The sequence below is a fragment of the Mesocricetus auratus genome, unplaced genomic scaffold (genome assembly GCF_017639785.1).
Source record: "Mesocricetus auratus isolate SY011 unplaced genomic scaffold, BCM_Maur_2.0 Super-Scaffold_100691, whole genome shotgun sequence".
Lineage (NCBI taxonomy): Eukaryota > Metazoa > Chordata > Mammalia > Rodentia > Cricetidae > Mesocricetus > Mesocricetus auratus.
The window spans coordinates 8,649,300-8,671,609 of NW_024429267.1; the positions used below are offsets into that span (position 1 = coordinate 8,649,300).

General features: G+C 44.2%; 1 protein-coding gene and 1 long non-coding RNA gene across 4 annotated transcripts in view; both read left to right on the forward strand.

Moving 5' to 3' along the window:
* The window catches only part of Rora (RAR related orphan receptor A), a 713,188-nt gene that overhangs the window by 98,611 nt on the left and 592,267 nt on the right, over nucleotides 1-22,310 (forward strand). The gene's annotated exons all lie outside the window — the stretch shown is intronic.
* LOC110341913 lies at nucleotides 17,334-20,100 on the forward strand. Its single transcript, XR_002383911.2, has 2 exons — nucleotides 17,334-17,947; nucleotides 19,866-20,100. It is a non-coding gene; the product is annotated as an uncharacterized LOC110341913 (long non-coding RNA).

Here is a 22,310-nt window from a genome sequence, read left to right on the forward strand (position 1 = left end):
ACACATTGCCTTTCCAAGGAGGTCCCCTGCTGGATGGTTTCTGGGTAGGTGTCTAATAAAGCAATATATTTATAATTGGATTTTAATTGCTATCAGATTTTAGTGTATGTGTGTGTGTGTATGTGTGTGTGTGTGTGTGTGTGTGTTTCAGTTTGCTTTTACCAGAAGGACAGTGCTCCAAATGAAATTATACAGTGCCTCTCCCAGGGCAATTTGTTCTCTGCCAAAAACATATTGGAAGAATAAAATGCACACAGTGTTGTTGTTTGCCTTAGTTTATTAACTTAACACCCAAAGTCACTTTAATTGTTAGGGTTCACATTTCTCTTTGCCTCACCCCAGCTGCACAGGTTAGAGGGCAGAATATGGACAGTGTGTCATGGAGTCCCAGGAAATGTTGTTGTGTCCTGGAGTCTTAAGTCTGTCATCTCTAAAATGGGGCAGGCATACTTACCTAGCATTGAAGGTACTCTGATGATTAGCTGGGTAACTATTAGTTTAAGACACTTAGCAGATCTGCCTTTAGAGCAGATCAACTGCCTCAATTAGTCATAATTCCACAAGTATCAGTTTTCACAGTCCGCGTGTGTTAGTTTGAAAAAACAACATAAGATGTGGAGTTTGGTTTGAAGAGGGCTTCCCTAACATACAGGAGGGCCTGGCTTTGAGCTCCAGGGGTGTGTACATGGGGCAGGTAATGTCAGCACTACAGAGGTGGCAGGAGAATCAGAGGTACAAGGTCATCTTTGGCTGCATATTGAGTTTGAAACTGCCCTCTCTCTGTCTCTGTTTCTGTCTCTCTCTCTCTCTCTCTCTCTCTCTCTCTGTCTCTCTGTCTCACACACACACCACACACACACATAAAAGACACAAGTAAAAACCGCTAATAAGAGATAGGAGAGGGTGAGAAAAAGGGGTGATAATAAGGATCAGAATTTGTTAGAATGAAGGCATTCTAGATATCTATTACACAGCACAGTGACTACATTTGATAATAATGTACTTCAGACACAAACATTGCTATAGTGGATTTTCATGACCTTACCACCAAGAACTTTTAAATAAATAGGGTATATGTGTATGAAATTATGGGCATGCTAATTAGCTTTATTTCATCACTTTACAGCATGTAAATATGTCAGAACATGATACTGTACACTGATTATGTGTTATTGATATTTCTGTAAAACTGGAGGAGACGTTTGAGATGACATGGGGTTTCCAGGTATGGCTAATGACTGAGGGACACTCATATTAGCCAAGGTCAATGTCTTATGTCCCCAGCAGAAGTGCTATTGAAAGACAAGTAATCAGACATCTTCCCAGCACCGAGTGCACAGCTGCACACCTATAACTTAATGTAGGGGGTGTTTTCAAAGAGATCGCCACATTAATCCTTGTGTCAACTGGCCTTACCCCATGGCTTTAAAAGTAGATGTTTCCCTGTTGCTTAAGTGTAAAATTTAAAGACATGTTCATGGAACTGAGGTTACTTCGATTAAAAAGCATTTGCTAGAGGATAGAGAGTTTGCTCAAAGGTTAAGAGTGCTTGCTGCTTTTGCAAAGGATCAGGGTCTGTTTCCCAGTATCCACAAGATGGCTCACACCATCTGTTACTCCAGCTCCTGGGGATCCATCGCCCTCTTTTGGACTCCACATGCATTGCACCCACATGCAGGCCAAACATATACATAAAATACAAAATCTTAGTAAAACTTTCTGTAGGGCCTCTGTTAGAAATAGGTGATTTAGGTTCATTCCTGCCAGCAATTCTGTTTGTGTGGTGGCAGTGCTGTGCACACATGCTGCTGTGCGAGCAGGAAATCAGATGACACCCTTCAGTCTTGGATCACATCGAGCACTGTGTGTAGGCAAGCAGGCCGAGAGCTTGCAGGATCCCACTGTCTCCTCTTTCCATTTCAGTAGAAGCACTGAGATGACAGTGTGTGATCCTGCTCCCAGAGTTCTTATGTGGCCTCTGGGGACTCTAACTCATGCCTTCATGCTTTTGTGCAAGAACTTTACCCACCAACACGTCTCTTTAGCCCTCTGACTCAAAACTGAAAGGACAGACAGACAGACACACACACACACACACACACACACACAAACCTGATATTATTTACTAAATAAATCAATTAGAAGCAAGGTTGATTTTTTAAAAAAATGAATGCATCCATTCATAGGAAAAATAATTAAAAGCATGTGATAAATTTACTTTTGCTAGCTGAGTTTTTTCAAAGGAGGTATTTAAGATGAAATCTCACCTTACAGTGTCCATCAACGAGATTGATTGGATGGGTTTGATTTGAGCTGAAATCAGTATTCATTCAACATTAGATCACCTATACACATCTGCTCTGTAGAACACCAGTGACATGCCTGTGACGGTCCCATCAGAGACACACTTTCTCATCAAAGAAGAACAGCAGACCTGAACCGCTCAGGAGTTGAACAGCTGCACCAACCCTGCTCTGTAGAGTGGTCCCTCCTTATTGCCAGAACTACCAGGAGTGATAAATAGGAGCAGTCACTCAGCTGACATCAGCGTGTGGGAGACTAGTGTTAGCCTTTGTGGTGTCCTCCCCCTTTTGCCCTCCTAAGATGGCGGATCACTTAACACCATGGTAATTGGCTTTTGGTACTAATATTAATGTTAATAAATGTAAAATATGACATTTAATGGATAAAAAAGAGGCAGTCTTACATCCAGTTTGATTTCATTACCACCATAACAGGAAGAGGTGACAATCCAAAAAAAAATTGAAAAGAACAAAATTCTTTTGATCCCCTGCAAGGAAAAAAACCACACACTTCCCCCTCCCTCTTCCTGCAGGGGTAAATGAGGACAGATTGTCTGAGGGGAGATAATGGGGGCGATGATAGCCTAAAAGCTACAAAAACAGCTTGAGGAATGTAATGGGATAAGAAAGGGTTCGGTTATAGCTATGTGAGTTTGTGTGAAGGCTAGCCCACCTCCAGTAAACTATGTCTTCTTATCAGCTGGGGAAAACTGAGGCCCAGAGCTGGGATCGGTCCTGTTGAGAGTTCCTTACAAGGTTCCTAGGCAGCAAGGGGTGGGCTAGGATGGAGTTCTGTTATGGCCAGCAAGATGTGAGGAATAAAGCATTAGACGAAGCTTATGAGGGAAAAAAATAAATGGTTGAATCCAGACAAGATGTGACTTTTAAAGAATAACAGCAGAAACAATAGTTGTTCTTCTCTGTGGTTTCCCTGCTGCACACCCAGGATCTGTTTCACCTGTAGGGTCCCGGGGCTGCCTGCCTTTCTTCCCGAGAGGCTGGCACTGGGAGTCTAATCCACACTCCTCTCTGAGGCTGAGGCTGGCAGAGAAGGTGCTGGAATTGGCATGAATCACAGGTCTGTGCCTCCTCTGATACCTCCCAAAGTATCCATTTCATTCCTGCCTGGAGGTAGAGTGCAGTCAGGGTCCAAATATATAGGAGACAAAAAGCAACAGCATGAATTATTACATGCTGTACTCACCTGAATATAAAAATAGTATCCCACCCCCCCCACCCCCGTGTTGCATTATCTCTGGGCCCTGATAAGGGAAGGAAATGGAACAGATACCTAAATGGAGGCCGAGCTGTGACTGACTGCATAATGGGATGAGAGGTTTGGAGTGGGGGCTGGCCTGGGGGGAGTAGCCAAGCGAGTCTGCTCTGAAAGAGAGAGGTGGGGTGAGCGTGGACGTGAAAATGACCCTCCCTCTGGCTCCCAGTGGCTCCCTCTGGCTCCCTCTGGCTCCCAGTGGCTGTTTGCCCGGATAACACAAGGCTGGAGGCTGGTTAAGAAGTTTGCTTAGTAAAATAAGCTGAGAGTTAGAGGCTGTTGGATAGCCCAAAGTGGAAAGTTCCATATCAGTGTTGAGTGCCTGGAAAGGGAGGGGACAGACAACCTTCTCCCATTCTTCCCCTTCTTTTGTTCTGTCACTGCTGGGGACTTAGAGGGTAGGAGGACATTGCAGAGGCTAGACCATGCTGCAGAATCTGCCTGCATAGATTATCATAGGGCTTATCCAATCAACATCACCCAAGGGGATGAGGGATTTAAAGAATCACAGCACCCCTATCCCATGCCAGACCAGTTGTGTCAGACTCTCTGGAGGGACTGGGAAGCCAGGCATCAGTACTTTTTATAGACACTCTCCCTCCTGGTCTCCAGCCAATTGACTAGAACATTCAACACAATTTACCTGAGAAAGCTTGAGAATGAATGGTTTATGGCCACAGGAAACTCCTTAGGTGTCCTTCATGGGACCCCTGACACAAACGAAACGCCAAGAATAGTGCTGGACACAGTGGCAGGCATAACTTTAATTCCAGCACTTGGGAAGCAGAGGCAGACAGATCTCTGTGAGTTCAAGGTCAGCCTGGTCTACAGAGTGAGTTCCAGGACAGCCAGGGCTACGTAGTCAGATCCACTAAGTTGAGACCAGAGGAAGGGACAAGGAGACAAGATGGTGTTCACTCTTCTTTGTTTCCCGTGGTCAGGTCTCAGGCTTTAGCCATGTCTCTGACATGTGTTTCAGTTTGCCCCATCTTCCAACCTGGGCAGTTAACAGCCCTTGGCTTTGGCATCTTAAAAAAGATGTGTCACTGCCCACGCATCACCCCCTCCCCACTCTGCAACCCCTCCCACTCCTACCCCTGTGACTGGTGACTAGGCCATGGCAGAGAAAAGACAAAAGACAGAAGCCCCTGGAAGGAAGTTCCTTCACCAGTCGATTAAAACCCCAGCCTCCTGACCTCCAATCATAAGTTCCCGGCCCTGGGAAATAGCTCTTTAATGGGCTTTAGGCGATAAAGCAACAAGGTTGAAATTGAGGTTACATTAAAGCCTAATTTTCTTATGAGGAAAAATGTGCAAATGAATGTGAAAGTGGCGTACCTTTGTAATATAGCTTCTTGCTGGGGCCCAAACACCCTCAGCCCTTTGTCTCAATTTTCTCATTACAAGTGTGCCTGCAGCTCCTGCAATGTATTTCACTCAGGAGCACGCAGGCCTTGTCTGGTGTGTGAACAGAGAAGAATGGCGGGACTTGGGGAACAATGAAGCAATGATAGGCACCTTTGCCTTTTAACCACATACCTGGTATGGGGGACAGTTTTCTGAATTCTGAAGGATTCCAATCAACCAATCCAAGAATTGTCCCTCACTAGCCTTGTGAGCTTAGGGAGGAGAAAAAAAATCTGTTATCCATTCTCATAGTCTGATTTCATATGAGAAAGGGGATACCTGTGACATGATACCTATTTGTTTAGTTGTTAGGTTGTGTTTTGTTTAAAACAGAGTCTTACATAGCCTAGTCTAGCCTCCAAGTTCCTATGTAGTTGAGGATGACCTGGAAATTCTGATCCCCCTGCCTCTATCTCCCAAGTGCTAGGATTGCAGGAATGTGTCCCTCACACTTGTTTTATGCAATGCTGGGATTAAAACTCAGGGCTTTATGGATGCTGGGCAAACATTCTACTAACTGAGCCACATTCCCAGCCTCTTTATGGTGTAGCTGTGAGAGCACGTCTTCCATATGATAGAGCCTTGTGTTAAATGGAGCTAAGGTTTTGGCAGATCTTCCATGAAGCCAGCAGAGCTTAATGCAACTCACCGCTCTGCCCCAGATCCTGCTTCCCTCATGTTTAAAAACAGAAGGTTGGAGTAGACACTACCCAGTACATCCTTGCTCTGTGTTCCTCTGGGCTCTATGGAATAACGGCCAACATACTGTTTCCCCAAACTGTCCTTCTTTACAATGCTTTTCCTAGTTCCTGTTCTCCCCCACAGTGGGACAGAGCCTACCCACCATTGCCTATTGTAAGACTGCCAGCACAGAGAAGGGAAATGAAAAATAATAGGGAATAATATCTTACTAACTTTCCAGCCGCAGCAGCAGAGGCCGGCTGGAGAGCGACAGAAGTTCTCCGAGGGCACAGAACTGCTGAGCCGTCAGCCGGAAACCCTGGTTACTCTCTTGCAAACAGCAAGAGAGGTGATCCAGAAATACCAAGCAAATATTTTCCTCTTACATGCGGTTCTTATTTCCCTGGTGTTTCTAGGCAGTATTAGCCGTATGCTGAAGTGACCCATCTTATATTGTCTAGGATCTCATATACACACACGCGCAATGACATTATGATATTATCACTTTTAATGCCACCATAATTTTATAGCTTGCAGTATGTATATAGGGGTCCTTATTATCCCTTCGACTTGGGCCTTTTTATCAGGCATCATCCTTTCTCTGTTGGCTGCTCCATTGCTGAGGGCTTTGAGGGTTTTCTTTAATGCCATCACTCTCTGGTCTCATGGTCTGAATTGTCATTTTCTGCTTTTGTACAGTTTCCTTTTGCTCCTGTGAGCTTCGTTACCTGCTCATGAAGAATGTGGCTCCCTGGAAGTGGGGGTGGCAGACAGCCCCAGCCCTGCCCAGGGTCTTGTTAGGAGGGCATCTCGTCTCACCTCAGCATGACAGATTTGAGGTTCTGGTATACACGGAAGCTGAAACGAATTGCTGAGACGAGACCCCAAAGACAAAGAGCCGTGCAAGTGGCTAACCATTTCAAGGGGCAATTTAATCATTGCTGACTTCAGACTTTCTGCGTTGCAGAAATTGTTCCCGTAGCAGCGGAGGCTCCGTCTTTTAGACATTGTTAGAGTTGGAATCACAGTGGGGAGTGGGCTCTCAAAGTTATGGGATGGTATTTAGTGATTTCCCTTCAGAAAGGGTGCAGCTGTCTGGATCCCTCAGGAGATGAGCACATCCCTGCACTGCACGCAGCCCTTAGCTCTGCTTCCTTCTGGCACTCTGCCCTGGACCAAGAGGGGACCCTCTGTGAGCCCAAGTTCCTCCCTCTGTAGGATAGAATTCCCGTGACTCAATTTATCTTACATGGTGTCTTGAGGAATTAGAATCAATGGTATTGTTTTAAAGAGCTCTAACAAAGCCCTCACTATACTTTAGTTATTTTTATTCAATCTCTTTAGCAGATAGTTTAGGACCTAGGGAGATGGCTCAGTTGATACATCACTTGCCTTGTAAGCATGAAGTCATGAATTTGAACCCCAGAACCCACATTTAAAAATTCAGATGCGGTGATGTGCACTGATAATGTTAGCAGTGGGGAGGCAGAGACAGATGGATCCCCGAGGCTCACTGATTGGCCAGCCCAGCTCAATTGGGGAATTCCAGACAAAGTTGAGAGAATCTGTCTCAAAAAAGAAGCAAAAAATGATAACAAAACATCAAAGTAGAAATTGACTAAGGATGGCAAGGTTGACCTCTGGCTTCCGTGTGTGTGTGTGTGTGTGTGTGTGTGTGTGTGTGTGTGTGTGTGTGTGTTGCCTTTAAGTGAGCAGATATAAACAAAACCAAAACAGATGGCAACCAAAATAATCTTCCCCTGTGACAATGACTTTCCCCTCTTTATACCTGTCGAAGTCTGACTTGACTGGTGTATGGAGTTCGCATTTAGGTTGATTTAAGAGAGTAGAATATAGGGCTAGAGGGGTGGTTTGTAGTTAAGAGCCTTTGCTGTTCTTGCAGAGGTCTGTGGTTTGGTTTCCAGAATTCACATGAGGGCTCACAACCTTCTATAACTCCAGCCCCAGATAGTCAGACTCCCTCTTCTGGTCCCTGCAGTTACTGCATGTACATGATACATATGCGTATGTGTAGGCAAACAATCATACACATACACTAAAAATAAATGATTCTTTTAATAGAGTATGGTACTCAAACCTCAGACTGGTGCTTAAGGGATTTTGACATAGGATAATATCAGCATAACCCTAGGTCTAACACTTCCATATCAAAATACAGGATGTGTCCCATCTGTAGATTTTTCTCCAAGTGATACTGATGGGTATCGAGGGCTGAGGGCCCCATCATGAGCACATAGCTGTCCACACTGACTTTTCTTCCCTTCTCTAAATTCATCATGCATTCTGCCATACTTTCTCCATCACCTCAGTCTCACAGAACTCCTGTCCCTTGCCATCTGGTGCCCCTTGCATTTTACCTCTTTTGCTTGTTGATCTCAGTCTCTTATACTGAGCCATCCAGAGGGTAGGAACTATGGGTGCAAAGCTTGGTTGTCACTTTATTTTCATATTCACAGAGCCATCATAGTAGGTATGTGAATAACCAACCTCAATACTGACACACCCTGGCCATCCTGCTGGCAGCAGTGTCACCCCGTGAGACCCTGGCCATCCTGCTGGCATCATGGTCACTCATGAGAATGGTATGGGGAAGATGCATAATTAGTTTTGTTTTTTTTTTAAGTTCTAGGAACTGAACCCAGGACTTCTCACCTGCTAGGCAGCTATCTCCAGCCTCCCTTTTACTTTTCATTTTGATGTGACATTCCCCTAAGTTGCCCAGATTAGCCACCCCCCAACACACACACACACACACACACACACACACACACACACACACACACACACACACACACACACGGACAAGTTCTGATGAACAGTTACCTATGTGAAGTGGGGAGACACAATTATGTCTGAGACTGTTTTCAGGAAACCATCCTTTCTTTGGGCAACCATCCTTGCCCTTGTTTCTTTGTCTACACAGAGCATTCCACGATGCCCCCCACCCCAAACTATCTTAATCTGATGTGTGACATGCCTATATTCCATCTTGATAGCATTCTCCAAGGTCCCTAACCTTCATGCTACCTTCATTTCACAGGGAGAGATGAGCTGAGCCTCGAAACCTGGTCTGTCTACCTTAGAAAGTGACAGAGAAAACAGTTGTTTCAAAATACATTTGGAGAGTTTCTAGTCTGGGTTTGGCTTCTTTCTGACTTAATTTTATAGGTGAAAAAATAATAGAGAAAGCCATCCCTCCTTTCTTCTTTGTCAAGGTACAGGTCCTTCAGAGGGTGATGGTAGGGGTGCTTTCTCTTCACCTTTGTCCCTGGGACTCCAGCTGTTCCTGACGACATCTCACTGGGCCCTCCCCCTAAGTAAGCCTTCTATGAGTGTCGGGACCCTGCCCTTCCCTGTATCTGTGCAATGGAATGACAGAACTCTTTTGTTTTCAGTCCTCGGAAGTTGCAAATTAGATTGAGAACGTTAACTGACAGTGGAATTTTGGAAGGTCTCCTCCAAACTGTTTGGTTATTCTTTTTCTAACTAACAGCCAAAGGCACAAAAGAATTCATTATCCTGTAGCTTTCCAGATCTCACCATGGAAAATCATCCCCATCAGGCTCTTGGGTCTCAGTTCATGGGGCACTTTTTAAGGGAGACTCAAAAGGACCCAGCCAGAGGAAACAAGGCCGGAAGGAGTTTGGACCCACAAGAAGCATCACTCCCTTTCATGTAAGCCCTAGCCTCTCATTCTTCCTGCTCTCTGAGAAGTTGTACTAACACTGACACCACACCATGGAATACTCTGCATTGCCTCTTCTCCCCTTGCCTCTGGGCTCATTGAGAGGAGAGACCATGTTCTAGTATTTTCCCAGCCTGGTCCCTTGCCCGTGTAGTTACAGTGTCTTTATTGCATGAGAAAAATGAATGGATGGGAGAAACAATGAATGAGCCTTTAGGGTTACCAAGCAGAAAGAGAGACTAGAGCCCAGGTGTCTTGGGGCAAGCATGAAGGCATCTACCCTTTCTTTTGTCTATTTTTTCTGGCTGTTTCATTTCAGATTTTGAAATCTTTTTACGTTAAAATAGATTTACTGTTATTGTATTTTACAGCAGGTTAGATTTGGAACGCTTCCATACTTTCTTTGATGAGTCCAAGACTTCAAAATAGAACGTTTGGAATTTCAGAAGCCCCAGCGCTACAGTTTAACTGCAACTCTTGACTATTTTCCTTTTATCAAGTATTGACTTTGAAAGAGTCAAGTGATTTTAAAACCTAACTTCCCGAAGTCTGGGAGCAAGTTCCTCAAACACATTTAGTAGTCAAAACAATTCTATAGAGGACAAAAGATGCTATGAAGGCATTTTTATTTCAAATCAAAGTTTGAAATTTCTGGAAATGAGTAAAAGGTTGACTGCTGGATGGTAATGTATTTTTAGTAGGAGAGAATTTGCTTTGGGAGATACCTAATGCATACTGTATTATACTTAGATGAATAGACAGGGACTGGAGAGACAGCTCAGCAGTTGAGTACTAAGTTCTTTTCTAGAAGACTTGGGTTCAGTTCCTACCACCTGTATGGTGGCTCATAACTATCTGTAACTCCAGCTGCAGAGAATCCAATGCCCTCACCTGACCTCTACATGTACCATGAATGCACATGCTACACATACATACATGAAGGCAAAACACCCACACACATAAAATATAACAACACAAAATTGAAATTAAAACAGCTGAATAGACAATAAATTCAGGAGTAGGTTAGAGCAGAAAGAATTTGGGTGAAAGCAAAGGACTCTTTAGTCATTCCTATCTGCACATTAAAATATAAACAAGCCTGTGAATGGGGACTTCACCAAATCACAGGCCACTAACAGTTACGTGAGCAGCCTTCTTAGATGGTTTCTACTTTGGGTTTACTTCTTGCCACTAATGGGATTTCTTGTGCCTGCAATCCGCTGGAGTTCTGTTTTGTTTTAATCAGATTTGTTGGCACAGGCAGTTTATGTTGTTTTTTTTTTAATGCAACTTTTCACATCCCACTGCCTTTCTGAGAATTACCCATCTATGAAGAAGAAGAAAAAAGAAAGTGGCCCCATTACCATTTCTGAGAAACAGCTTAACATTATCATAAATTATACAGTAAACTATCTTGGCCTCGGATGGAAAGGTGTGTGTTTGTCTTTGAAGCTGATGTATTTTGACAGCACACCAGGAGGCAACTCACTCTGAATAATGGGCAGAATGAGAGCCTAGGAGGAAAGAAATCACTCCCTTAAGTGAACCTCTGCCAGACAGGGGGTAAATGAACTTTCCCACCTGGACACCTTGCAATTTTAGAAGCATTGATCACATAAGAAGTTAGTGCTCATGGGGACCCAGGAGCAGCTTAGTTATAGCTTTTCTATTTACAAATACTTAGGAGACTTACCCCCTTGGCTTTATGCAGTGTTTCATGGGTAGAGCCTGAGACACACAGAGCTACAGATCCCAGCTGCTTGGCTTTCAGAGCCTTTTTTCTCCACAGAATGAACACTGTGTTTGAGCTGCTTGTTCTCCGCTATGCTGGTTCTAGGCTTATTTGTTGTGATCTGAGTTATTTCTCTGTTTTTACTACCTTGTTGAATGGGCTCCCTTTACAGGAATACCTGTTCTGTCCTAAACCAGAGTGTCCAGTGATAGATGAGTAACTGTGTGAGGTACCTAGGAGAAGGGGCCTGGGGTCCTTCAACTGTGATGTCTTTTTCTTCTAGGGTATTGTAGGCCCTACTTTAAGGAGAAAGTGATTGAGCACGGTATCCTTTCTCTGCTTCCTTTCTGCAGATTCCAAGTGTCTCACACTCCCACCCTGATGGAATCTGCTCCCTCAAACTATAAGCCAAGATAAAGCCTTTCTTCCTTGAACGTCTTCTTGTCTGGTACCTGGTCACATCAAGTATAAAAGTAACAAGGAGAGTCTCTGCCGCTGTTTTGTCTCCTGCATGGGGTACACTCTCAATTCCTTACACGTGAAGATTCCTCCCCTCCGGTCCCACACCAACTCTTGCCTCACTTCCGATCATATCTTTCCAGCTTCTATCTCTTAAGTCTCCCTTGGATGATTAGCACTGGGTTGTTTTGTGCTGGGGTCCGCGCAGTCTGGGGCTTCTTGGCTGTAGAAAGCCATATGCCAAAACTTCCTTCTCCTGCCCATGGCTCTTTAGGGACAACTTGAGTCTCTCAACCCCCACCACACCTTAAGTAGGGCATCTGCGGGAACATGTGCTCTGTGGCACTGCTACCACAGGATGGAGAGGAGTCCCTTCAGCCACACCATTGCTCTCTGATGAAGAGAACCCACCTTCTACTCTGAAGTTGCGGCAGTGTATTCTGGGAAGTAGTCTGTTTGGGAAATGTCATGGTCAGAACCAGCAGGGCTGAGGTCAGCAAGCATGGGATGCTGGTTATCTGAGATCATATGTCCTGGTTTAAAAGTGAGCCAGGCTTCTTTTATAGGCAGTGGTTTGTAAGAGTTCTCTTGTGGGTTTTCGACTTAAATGGTGTCCTTGAATGTGGCCCATAGTTTCATTTTTCTGCAACATCCATCACAAAGTCTTTGTGGTGGTTCACTTCCTGGTAAAAGGTGCCAAATTAGGGGAGTTGAAAACCAGCTCCCTCGTGCACTCTAGAGTTATAAAAGGAGGAGTGTCTTCTGTGTGCAAGACCCAGAAGGTCAAGACCATGGGTGCTAGAAGCACCAACATTATGAGTTGTCACTAAGGGATGGGAATCTAGATACCTCCCACCACAGATAACTATATTCTACGCATATACTATGTGCTGTACTGTCAGTTTTTAGAGAAGTAGAGATGCTCTTGGGATTTGTAATTAAAAATGTTTTTGTTAACTTTTTTTAACTTTAGATAGGGTCTCATATAGTCCAGACTGGTCCCAGACATACTCTGTATCTGAGAATAACTTCAACCTCCCGTCTCCACCTCCCAAGTGACACCACACCTAGTTTATATGCTGCTGAAGATACAACACAGAGCTTCATGCCTGCTAGACTAGCTCTCTGCCAACTGAAGCTACATCTGCACACCCAGCTATTGATTTTAAAGCCCCACTAGGAAGCTTGGGAGAGCATTTAATTAATAAGTGAAGTCATAACTTCAGCCATGTGGGCATTTACATAATATTTCATGTCATCTGGCAAAGACCCTGGCTGCTTTCTCCTTGTGTCTGTGTGGTCAGGCATTGGCCTTTCAACCAGGAGAGTGAACTTTCTTGGGGAGATTGACAAGAACAGATGAATGAGCTCACTGTGCATGCTGGATATCTGACTATATAACCAATTTCATTCCAGGATGTCAGAGTCCAGGATTTACTAAATCATTTTTGTAGGAGAATCACTCAACTCTAAGAACGTAGACTATAAGAATATTTGATGGGGCTGTTAATACCCACCCTCTTTCAATCACTGTACAACAAACATTGGTAAATAAAGATACAGTGATGAATTTGCATGGGAAGCCAGTTTCGCAGCAGCGTATAATTTACGTGCTAAGATCATGTTAATGTGGTTCCTGTCCCCTTCATGGGCCATGTGTTAGAAACATTGGTTATCTAGCCTTTTTTTCCATTAAGATTTTAAAAGCTGAATCACTAGATTTGGTGGGAAAGTCTATACCAGCCACAGGAGCAAGCTGAAATCTCATCTCTCTCTCACTTTCTCCAGAGTTCACTAGGGTTCAGGGGAGATGACACTGGATAGGCAAGGCAATGACATAAGTTTCCTGGTGTGTGTGTTTTAATGTCCTTCCAGTTGCCTCTGTGGTGAGCCAAGTACTCATCTTCACAGTTCTGTCTAAACTTAAAGCTTTGTTGGCTGAAATGAATACTTCTCCGAGTGGAATTTCTGTTTTAAGGGCTTGTGTGGAGACCATATTGCTAGCATAGGAATTCAGCTTCATGGATCAGGAAACAGTTTCAGGCTGTAGGGAATAATGTTCCCAGTTTCAGATGGAAAAACATTGAGTATCATGATTTTGGCCCTCAAAGAACAGCTATTCATGGCTGCCACATCGAATGCTGTCTGTAGTCGTGGCTTTGGCAATGAAGGCCAACTTTACCATGATGACTTTGGGTCTTTGATTTTTATGGTCCTAGATACCGTGAAAGTGGTTTGACTGGTGGGTGCAAATGTGTCTTTGTATGCATCTGAAGAAAAAGTGACTATGCATGTGTGTGCATTTAGGGTCTGTGTGTGTCCTTGTGTGTGTGGTTCTTTTTGTAATTTGTATACATTTATTTTTAGATTTATTTTCTATGTATGAATATTTGCCTGCATGTTTATATGTGGGCCGCATTCATGTCTGGTACCCACAGAGGCTGGAAGAGGCCACCAGATTAACTGGAAATATAGTCACCTATAGTTTTGAATAGTCATGGGTGTACTGGGAACTGAACCTGGGTCCTTCTGTGAAAGCAGCAAGTGTTCTTAACCACCGAGCCATCTCTCTGTATAAGTTTTAAAGTAATTTTGTTTGTTTTGTTTATGTGTTTGTGTGTATGTACAGCTGGTGTGTGGGTGAGTGCAGAGGCCACATGGGGGCATCAGATGCTCTGGAGCTGCAGTGCAGCTGGTTGCCAGCTGCCTAATGTGGATGATGAGAAATGAACTCAGGTGTGCAAGAGCTCTTAACCCCTCAGCTACTTAACCTCTGTGTAAAAAGTTTTAAGCAGGTTCGGGAGCTCAACAGTGAAAACTTTGAAGGTTGTATCTGCAAGATCTGGGAATGATGCAGGCTCTGGGGGCAGCTGAGTGAGGGAGAACTGGCTCAATTATTTCAGCTGCCTCTTGTCTCCCTCCCTCCTCCCTCCCTCCCTCCCTCCCTCCTTCCTCCCTCCTTCCCTCCTCCCTCCCTCCCTCCCTCCTCTCTCCCTTCCTCCCTCCTTCCTCCCTCCCTCCGTCCTCCCTCCCTCCCTTCCTCCCTCCCTCCTCCGTCCCTCTGTCCTCCCTCTCTCCCTCCTCCCTCCCTCCTTCCTCCCTCCCTCCCTCCTTCCTCCCTCCCTCCTTCCTCGCTCCCTCCCTCCCTCCTCTCTTCCTTCCTCCCTCCTCTCTCCCTCCCTCCTTCCTCTCTTCCTTCCTCCCTCCTTCCTCCCTCCCTCTCTCTTTCTTTACATTCTTAGGATTGTGACCTAGGATCACATGAATAAATTGTCACTTCCTTCAATATTATTCTGCCGTGCCAAATAATGTTATTTATGCAGACAAAGAATCTCCAATGTGATTTTTTTTAATGTTCCTTTCTTCCATCTGCTTTAGCTCCACACTGTCTTTAGGATCCTGTCCACAACTCCAAGCTGAGGGTCAGGGCCTCCATAGATCTTCTGACCCCACCTCCTCTTTTGACCTCAGTTCTTCATCCCTGGGGGCAGAGAAGCCTGGCTTAGCTATACAAATCACATCACACTTGCTTAAAAGCCATTGCAGCCTTTCCATACTGATTGGTCGGAGCAGAACACACATCCTGTAGGGTTAGATTAAAGTCTCTATTTCATTAGTCTGTTCCAGGGAGCTGCTTATAGCAGAAACCAGAGGCAATATGGCTCAGCTGAGCTTTCCCCGGGACTACTAAAACGGGCTGCTGCTCCTAGGGCCTTGCTGAACAGAGAAAGCTCATGCTTGTTGTTCACCTGCCTACTCATCCTTGGGCTTCTACCAGTTTTGAAAGAATCTGCAAGACAGCATTGTCCCTATTGTTTAAGGTAATATTTACAAACATGATATAGGCCCTGCAAGACAAGACTATCACTAGGAGATATTCATGGGACTGGTGGCCAGCTGCCCCTGCCAGGCCTCTGTCTCCTCTCTCCCTGTGTGCCTGAAGGCCTTGCCTTGTGTCCCCTTGCCTCAGATCTAATATCCCTATCTGTCTGAAAACCATTTCTCTGAAGGTAATATGAAGGAACAAATGTGAGAATTTCCCTATGTGTTGAGTGCAGAGCGCAATTCCCCATAAGTGTGTTCAATAAATGTTAGCTACTGTTACTGCCTTATTAACCACTGCCCCTTGCTTACTGAACTTTAAATCCATACATGGTACTCTGTATGAACCCTGTTCTTCCTGCCCTCAACTGCCTCACAGACCTCCCTCCCCTTTCTTTCCTGTCTTTGCCTCTGAATCTTTCCTTATCCTGTTAGGTTAGGCTCAAAATGCTGCCCTCTCCGGGAAAGCCTTTTCCCATTACCCCTTGCTTCCTTTCCAGGTGGAAATACTGGGCTTTGCTGTTAGCTTGATTAGCAGGCTGCCACTTGTTATCTTTCCCTGAGTAGGGACTTCAGCCCCACCCCTGAGGGTCAGGAGTCAGTTCCTAAACCCCCAGACTGCCACAAAATGATGCTTCTGTAGAATATAAGGGAAGAAATAAAGGCCATTTAAAAACATAGACTCCACATTTTAGATTTGGGCTGGCAGAGAATATGGCCAAATGTCTGAGAGAGGCTTGGCAAGTTTGCTGCGAATCCTGGCCCTCAAAGGAGGCAAAATTGGTTTGTGACAAAAGCTGTTCAGAAACTGACAAACTCTCATGCCTGCATCCAGTCTCTCTAATTCTCTCAGCTCAACTTCTCATGGTGGACGGAGCCTCACACAGGGTAGGCCTCACACAGGGTAGGCCTCACACAGGGTAGGCCTCAACAACTGGTTGAATGGAGTGAACTAAGGAATGAATGAGCCAACCAGTACATAGGAAATATTAGTTGTATTGGACAACAGAGTAAATGGTTGACCATGCAGAGCATATTTAAGACTCACAATCTTCTTCCTTAATGGCGGGTGTGTTGTTGAAGGAGCATGTTTGTGTGTGAGTGTTTTTCTCTTTGCCTTTTATAAAGCACACTTGTCTGCATTGTGTGTGAAGAGTAACTCTTTCCCACTTTTTAAAGACTACCAATCTCTGAGAGATGGATGGAGAGGAAGTTTATGGTCCCTACAGACTGTACATACTTGATAATTCCCTGAGGGGAAGAGGGAAGACATACCCCATGCTTCAGTAAGAGCAAGGTTTTCCAAAGGTAACACTTGCTCATTAGGGAGCAGAAGGGAGTGATCGTGAGCTTCTATGTACAGGAACTTAACAAGAATGACAATAACAAGACCCATGGAAGAGTGAAGGAACAGAAGTGGGAACAGATTGTATTCTGCAGTACCGCCTTCCGTCTTCACATCAATGTTCGATGGAAAAGATACATCTGCACCAAGTTCTCCTTCCTTTATGGTGAATGCACGATGGCTGTCCTTTGTTCATTGAGACAGGGTCTTTAGGTAAAAGTAGATATACATATCTGTCTCATTAGTTTACAGATTTTTTTTTCATCTATAATACGTGCTAAAACTATATGTATGCCAGATGATTGTTTTTTTTTAAATAATTATTTTTTTATTTAGGTTAGAAACAACCTTGTTTCACGTGCCAATCCCAGCTCCCTCTCCCTCCCCTCCTCTCCCACCCTCCCCACCAGATCCCCCAGCCCCCCACCCAATCTCCACTCCAATCCCCAGGGAGGGTGAGGCCCTCCATGGTAGATCTCCAGTAACTGTCATTTCATCCAGGGCAGGGCCTAGGCCCTCCCCCAAGAATCCCGGCTGAGAGAGCCTCCCATATTGTGGCATGGGCACTTTTTTGTTTTGAAACAGGTTTTCATGAAGTCCATGATGGCTTCAAACTCACTATGTAGCCAAGGATAACTTTTGGACTCTGATGCTCCTGTCTCTACCTCCAGTGTGCTGGGATTACAGACATGCACTATGATAGCAGTTCATGCAGCTCAGAGGATCAGACTCGGTCTTATGCATGCTGGGAAAGCACTCTGACAATTCAGCCATGCCCCTTGTCCCTTGCTCTGTCTATTATCATCAGCCAGGATGGAATTGTGTCCTGGCAAGTAGGAATGCTTGTCTGAAGACACCATTTTTCTCTCAGCAGAGGACCTGGATCAACCTCCTCTCTAATCCCCAAAACAAGGATGTGAGTCTTGAGGACAAACTATGTTCTTTGCTCTTCAGAATTCACAGGCTGTTGTTTTCCTCAAGCTTAAAAGACGGCTCATCTTGGGCATGTGCAGCTCCCACTCAGCCTCCCCCTTCCTCTGGCCTTACCAGTCTGTAGTCTATTCCCCCTTGGGCACTCTCCTTCCCCTGGGCCTGCCCAGTGCTCAGCTATCCAGTCAGTTGCCAGGCCTTTGTGGAGGTCTGTCATCTGTGAAGCAGCCATGCCTGGGGAGACAAAAACAGAAACAAGGGACTCCACATAGGGTGGTCTGCTATAGAGGTAAGTATGACCGGAAGGCAGGTTTGAAAGTGATGCTCACATGTCACAAATGCTGGATTAAATTATAGACCTCGGTGAGGGTGGTGAGGTGGGGGACCATATCATTGAAGCTTGGACATAAAGGATGGGTAAAAAATAGCCTAGGGAAGAACTGGGGGAAGAGTGTAGATCTTGTAGATCATCAGCTATCAGCCCTTAGCAGCTCAGACTGTCATCTACCAATCACAGAATGGAATGAACATGCTAGTTCATTTCAATAACACTGCTCACAGGTACATGCCAACACTTCCTATGTGTCAGTCACTATTACTGGGTAACAGCCTGCGTAGCTAGAATTGCCTTCCATCTGCACATGGGAAACTGAGGCGCTTGTAGATTAAAAATCTCAGCCCGGGTTAGCAGAAAGGGTGTGATGGAGCAGGATGTGAATGCCTGTATTTCTTTTTTTTTTTGGTTTTTACGAGACAGGGTTTCTCTGTTTTGGAGGCTGTTGGTCCAGCCTGGCCTCGAACTCACAGAGATCCGCCTGATTCTGCCTCCCGAGTGCTGGGATTAATGGCGTGCGCCACCAACGCCCGGCTTGAATGCCTGTATTTCACAGCTATGCTTTGACCATTCACACTGCTCTGCATGTGCTTCCAGCAAATTGCATCCCACTTTCCTTCTAAAGGCTGCAGTTTCTAGCACAGAGCTAAGTAAACCACTCCCCAATAAAGGCCTCCCATTTAATCAGGTTAGAGTTAGTTAGATCATCGCCAAAGGGTCCTTATTTAATTGAAAATAAGATGGGCTTAGAAGAGGGTTTGCTGACTGAACTGTGTGTTAATAGAGGTGGGATGATACCATGCCATCAAAACCACCCGGTTTCAAATAATCCACTTGCTACTTTGTCTAACACCAGGACGAGCTGAGTGTTTGTTTGCTTATTTGCTTTTGGTCCTAGGGATGGAGTCCCAGGCCTGGAGCATCCTAAGCTTGGGCTCTACCACTGAGCTATGTCTCTCAGTTCCTCCTTCCCCCATGGTGTCTTTGTGAGAACCAACTTCTACTCATTCATCAAATATTTATTGAGGAGTTACAATGTGCTATCCTTCATTCTAAACTCAAGAGATTCAGAATTGAACCAGCCTCTCCCTCATGCATTTTACATCTTCCTTCCATAATCATGTATGAAGCATGCTTAGAGCAGTGCCTGTGGGCTCTGCTGACTTCGTTATACTATGGTGCTGTTGTGTCATGCTTTTTATTTGCAGGCAGTAAGAACACATTTGTGGTATTTAGGTAGAGTGTGTCAAATAAGATGACCCAACAGGAATAGTAGGTAAAAGGTGTTGTCAAATTAGATCCTATAGCAAGGTGATTAAGGCTCTTTGAGGGTCTTCCTAATGGTCAATGTGGAATTATTCATGTGAGAGCCAACTTCAGTTTGTAAGAGAGTCAAAGTGTACCCTTTGGACCTTAACTGAGTATTGCTGACAATGTGTAGTGATGTTTCAGTGCTAACAAAAGGCCCATTAGCTCTTTATATACGTTTTTGTTATGTCAGTGGTCAGATAGCAAATATTTTTGGATTTACAAGCGTTTCAGTCTTTGGTAAAATACTCAACTGCTCAACTCTCCTGCTGCTACAAGAAGAAAGCAACCCTGGATGATCCGTCAGAAAATGAGTATGCTCTTGTGCTAATAAATCTTTATTTATAAAACCAAGCATTCAACCAACTCAAAGTTAGGAGATGTCTATTCAAGAAATTATGATGAATTATAATGTTGCCCTTGAAATGCCCTTTTTGAGAAAAGAAAGCACGAAATGGTAACACAAAGTAACATTGACTTAGTTCAAACACACAATATACTCCTTAGATACTTCTCGGAGTTTAGATTTAACTTTGAGCTTTTAAATGTTTTGTTTTGCATGGAGTTTCCTGATTGGTTGGAGAAGTATGAAGAACCTGGAAAAGACATCTTTCCTGGAACAGAATCAGCAGCAATCAACTGCCTCTGAGGAAGATGTTTCAGCACTGAGGGCTTTGCAGGGTTTAAGTGGATCCTGGAGTGGGTGGTTACCGCCAAGAATCCTTCTCTAGAAATGTCACATTCCAGAGGTTACCCTCTTTGGCAGCTGGCCATTGATTAAAATCTGGACCTAGTCCTTATTTTCTGAAGTGGCTACTTCCTGCTTGAATGGAAAATTGGCTCTGGAGACTGAATGGATCTATATTCTCTAGAATTTGGTGACCAACTTTGTGATAATCAAGGCTTCCTTGCTAGCCAGGGGAAGTAACGATTCTGAAACAGAGGGAAGAAAGTGTTTTCTAATGTTTCCTAGACATTAGAAATGAAATTGTCTTCCAGAGGCTTTAAGTGCCACAGGGCCGCAGCCCCTGACCTGCAAACACCTATCCCAGATAAAAGCAGGCAGTAATTAACATATCAATAGTTGGTAGATCTTAGGTGCCTGGAAAGTGCTGGAGGGTGTTTGACAACTTTTTCTTCCCTTAAGCTCTTTTGCTTTCTCTTTGAAGAACTATTTTCAGCAAAGAGAGACCCCTGTTCCAATCTATTTTGATCTCAAGGATGTCTGATTTAATATAATTTTCTCACGTTTCTTCCAACTTGCCCAAGGTGAGGAATAATTTACTTTGCTAGAGCAAAAGAATCAAGACTGTTGTGGAAATGGAAGCAAAGGAGTGGACTTCCCTTAAAAAAAAAAAAAGCCTAGACAGGTTTTGTATCTAGTGGCGAGACTGCCCCCTTCCCTTTTCAAGGGTGGGTCTCACTTGCATTCTGATGTCTCTGTGAATTTGTGGTGAGTAGGCGGTCATGCAAAAAGGGTCTGTGTTTTCTATCAGCAATGTCCTGTGTGTTTGAGTTTTGTTTGATGGGTGTGTGTGGAACCAGCAGAACAGGGGTGATTCCAGGTCATTGGATGCAGCGAGTAAATATGCCCCTGATTTCAGAAACAAAAAAAAAAAATTAAATATCTGCCCACTGAGGCAATGAGTGTAGTCAAAGCAAGGGTGGGCAGATGCTGGCTGCTGGTCACTGTGCTCAGAGAAGTGGCTGAGAGTGTGTGTGGGGGTGCAAGGACAGGTTCCAGGAAGACCTAGTCACTTCTTTGGAGCTTAGTAGGACCTAAAGGAGCCTGAATGGAGGATCCAACACAAAACATTTATTCCACAAAGGTTACTTTCAGTCTTTTTCCTCCTACTCTATGCTTGAGACACTTTTGGGAAACTAGTTTAATTCAAATAAAAATGTACGTGTGTGTGTGTGTGTGTGTGTGTGTGTGTGTGTGTGTGTGGTTTCTAGGTTCTCACATGTCAGAACAAAGGATTGTTGTACTAGGAACACATAGTAATAGAAATGGAGTTCGTGTGTTTTGAAAAAAATAAAAGAAGACATTCCCCTTGAGTATGGGCAGTGGTAGTGAACTAAGAAATGTCATATACTCAAAAAGCACTAGGCTGTGAGAGAGGCATGTTACCCTTAATAGGGCATTCACAGAGCCTTTCTGATATCTGTATCTAAGGCTTTCCCCATGCCTGCTCTGTGTAGTTCATGGAGCTCAAATAGGCAAGGGTCTCTCAATTGTGTCTATGGACTCCTAATGTATGTTTTATATATAGTCTTGATGATGCTTGCTGTGTAAACTCCCTGTCCTCAGCATCCACATGTATGCAGGTGCATGTGCACATGTGTGTAGAGGACAGAGGACAACTTTGAGCATCATTTATAGAAATGTCATTTACCTTGTTATTTTGTTGCTATTGTTGTTTTGAGTTTTGAGATAGGGTCTCTTTATTGGCATGGTACTTTCCAGATAGTCTGAACTGTGGAAGATAGGTGTGTGAGCCTTGGACTCTAGTTCTAAGTTACATACTTCTTATTGTGTATGCTACACCACAAGTGCCTCTTCGTAGGCAGAGGAAAGAAAAGAAGCCATTTCAGGTCCAGGCCGAAGATCAAACCGCTGCCTCAGACAGTGACCTTGGGAACTTAGAGTAGAGGAAGTGACCCAAAGGAAACTTGCTTATTCCTATAGTTAGATGATTGGGTGGGATTACAGAGGGTTCTAGAAGACATCCGATATTATACAATGTCAAAGGGAAACATTGACATGATAAATTATGACATAAATAAATAAACCCAGTTATTGAACAAATAGTACATGCAAAGTTATGCCTCAGAGGAAATTATACATTGCTTCTGTACTCATGAATCTTTTATTATGGCCAAGAAGACAAGATCCTCCTTAGTTTAAGAGAATAACTTTTGAGTTATGACCCAAAAAGATGAATAAGACATTCATGGAAAGAACAGTACATGTAAAGACCCTAGGGTACATGTTGGAAGATTCCAGGAT